The 3,471-nt window shown below is 44.8% G+C and overlaps 1 pseudogene; it reads right to left on the bottom strand.

Moving 5' to 3' along the window:
* The window catches only part of LOC105001619, a 2,610-nt pseudogene extending 443 nt beyond the window's left edge, over positions 1-2,167 (bottom strand).
* Between the last annotated feature and the right edge of the window lie 1,304 nt (positions 2,168-3,471).

Raw genomic sequence — 3,471 nt, 5'->3', positions numbered from 1 at the left:
CCATATGATGTCTTCAGATTAACCAAGAATCCTTTGTTTTTCAATCATCCAACCTCTCCTTGGCTGGCTCAGCTACTCACCCAAGCACATCAGAACACAGGCATCCTGCCTGCCACCTCAAGTAACTCCAACATTATTGCCCAGATACACTTTGCAGGTCCCATCAGGTGATTCTGTTCGCTTCCCGGGAGTGGGATTCCTGCATTGACACTTTTATCAAGACTCAACTCCTAGAGGAAAATGCCCCCACAACAGGATAGTTTTACTCACCCATTTGCTTCACTCTTGCCAGTAGCAAGTCTGCAACTCCTACATTTGGCAAAGGGATTTTATTATAGAGAAACCCAGACTCTGCATCAAGCGGTCACATGCCACTTTGAAATATTTCTACCGAAGATACAAAACTAGGAAATTACCAGACTATTTCATTAGATGTAAAGACTTTTCAGTAATCCTGGGTAGCATCCTGGTGTCCCTTTTCAGGACTAAAAATTACTGGATAGTTTAAGCTGTAATTATTAAAAACAGAAGTGCTACATCACCTGTCTTTCACCCCTGACTCTCCAAATGATCAACTTAAAGACATACCAGAAGGTTGATACCAAAGCTAGGCTGGGACAATCACTGCATCTACAGAATACCTAACACCTTAAATGTTTGGGCACAAGTGCATCTGGAATTATTGTCAAAGATCATGCAAGATCTGTGAAACTTAAGTGTGTTTCAGGTTGAGGTTCTGCTCTTACTGCTTTGAATTTGTAAGGACAGGACAGTGACTCCCTTGGCCTGAGCAGAAACTAAACAAAGTCTTTCCACCAGTTTACTATACAATTTAGACCTGATTAGAGGAGGCTTTAGCAGCACCTGAAGTAGAGCCCCCTGCATTTACTGCCCTTTACATTAAAGGCCATTTGGTTCCACTCTAGGGATTGGCAAATTCATGAGACATTTCACAATTCCAATGCATACTTCAGGTTACTGAGCTAAGCAATACGCTCTGTAAAACAACTATTCCAAGTGATAGCAAAAAAAAAAAAAAGCCTTAATATGGAACACAGAAAAAGCATTACCCAAATAAAAAATTACTAAAAGAAATAAGATTCTTCCCTCCTACCCCTTTCCCCACTTGGTGACCAAAGTTTGGTTGAATTTAATTTGTGGTTACCTCAGAATACAACTCAAAGTTTTAAATTATAAATCAGAGCCCTACAGATTTTCCAAGCACATCAGTTCTTTTGAGAGTGGCATGTTCTAGGAAGTCTAATCCAGCCACAGTCCACCTCAGAGTATTCCTTATAGATGGGGCACAGGACAGGTTAATTAAGGTCACTTAAATCTTCATCTTTTACAGCAGATCAGAACCCAGATGGCTGACTTTCTGCAGGATTTCTGATAGGAATCCAGTAGAACTGGTTTCAAGTTTCACATCGATACTTAATAGCTGTAACCTTCTTATCCAGAAGTTGTGATCCACATGAAGTCCACAATGAGTGCAGCAAATCTGAGGTAGTCAACCCTTACGAAGGCTCAGTATTTCCGGCTTTCTACATGCTCGGCAGGGGACTGCAGGGATGGGAACTGCGTATCACTATAGATTTCTGGTGGTCCTTGTGGTGCTTTCCTTGTTGTGGTCAACCTAGCTCCAGGAGGCCTATACACGCCACTAGTCATTGTCGGTTCTGGGGTTTCTGTAACAACTCCTGGAGCAGGAGGTGCTTGTACCGGAGCAGTTTTATTCCAAGGGCCTGAAGACTTTTCTACACCACCACCACCACCTCCACCTTCTTCCCAATTATCACTTGGATCTTCTCTCTTTTCAACTTCATCTTCTTCCTTTTCACTTATTTGCATTGCTTGAACTCTTAGGCCACTGTAATCAACCTCTTTTTGCTCAAATTCTTTCCACTCATCTTCCTCCTTTGTCACAACCTTGGTGGCGGCCCCAGGGCCAGTGGCCCCTACGCCCGCGGTCCCGCTATCGCCCGGCCAGGTCCCCGCGCCCGCCCCACCGCCCGCCGCGCCCGTGGCTCCGCTGCTCCCGCCAGCGCCTCCCGCCGCGCTCGCTGCGCTCGCCGCCCGGTTGCTCCGCTCCTCCTCTTTTTATCTCTCTCGGCGAAAAAGTTGTCTAGGCTCCGCTCCTCCGTCTCAGCCATGGCCGCGGCCTCCTTGGCCCAGATGGGTGGGGCCGGCGGCGGGCCAGGCCCACCGAGGCTCCGAGCTCGGGGTCGAGGCCCGGCTCGGCGCTCAAGCTCCCGGGCGCGGCGACGCCTCAGTCCCGCGGGGTCGCTGAGGCGTGTGCAGCGGGGCGACCGGCATCCCCCCCCCCCCCCCCCCGCGCCTGCTGGCGGACGGTGGTACGGTCCTCCTAGGGGCTCGCGTGCCGCTGCCGCCGCCGGAGGCCACCCGGGCTGCAGCTGCTGCCGCGATCACAGTGCAGGATCCCGCCCGCTCCACAGCTGGAGGGAAAAAGGAACGCGCGGGCCAGAGGCTCCGGCGAGAGTGCTGGGTTAGCGGCGGCGCGTGCAGAAGTTGATATTAATTTTTATTCTGTACCTTTATGGAATTCATTGAAGAGCTCTAGTAGTTTCTAGTTTGTTTTTTTTTTTTTTTGCTGGTGTCTTTAAGATTTTCTATGTATAGTATCATGTCATCCGCAAATAGTGATAATTTTACTTCTTCCTCCCCAATTTGGATTTCTTTCATTTCCTTTTGTTGCCTGATTGATGTGGCCAGAACTTTCAATACTACGTTGAATAATAGTGATGAGTGTGGGCAATCTTGTCGTGTTCCTTATCTTAGAAGAACTGTTTTCACCTTTTCATCACTGAGTATGCTATCAGATGTAGGCTGGCTTATCATATATAGCCCACTTATTTTGAGAGCTGTTCCCTCTCTACCTACTTGCATGAGGGTTTTTACCATATATGTATATTTAATATTGTTCAAGCTTTTTCTGCAACTTTTGACATGATCATATGGTTTTTCTTTTTTTTTTCTTCTCTAGTCCAGCTTTACTTAAAATATAGTAAATTTACAATGTTGTATTTCAAGTGCTCAGCAAAGTGATATTCTTTTTCAGATTTTTTCCCATTATAGGTTATTATAAAATATTGAGTATAGTTCCCTGTGCTATATATAGGTCTTATGGTTTAGGTATTTCATACATTTTATTGTGTTTATGTTAATCTCCATCTCCTCATTTATCTCCCTTTGTCCCCACTATCCCTTTTGGTAACCATAAGTTTTTCTATGTCTTGAGTCTATTTCTGTTTTGAAAATAACTTTATTTGTATCATATCCACACATAAATGATAACATACGATGTTTGTCTTTCTCTGTGTGACTTACTTCACTTAATATGGTAATCTCTTAAGTCCATCCATGTTGCTGCAACTAGCATTATTTAATTCTTTTTAGGACTGAGTGATATTCATGTGTGTGTATATATATATATATATATATATATATATA

Source organism: Bison bison, unplaced genomic scaffold, assembly GCF_000754665.1.
Source record: "Bison bison bison isolate TAMUID 2011002044 unplaced genomic scaffold, Bison_UMD1.0 scf7180017864383, whole genome shotgun sequence".
NCBI classification, from domain to species: domain Eukaryota; kingdom Metazoa; phylum Chordata; class Mammalia; order Artiodactyla; family Bovidae; genus Bison; species Bison bison.
The sequence above is the reverse complement of the archived record's forward strand: the minus strand, read 5'-3'. Positions and strand labels throughout refer to the sequence as shown.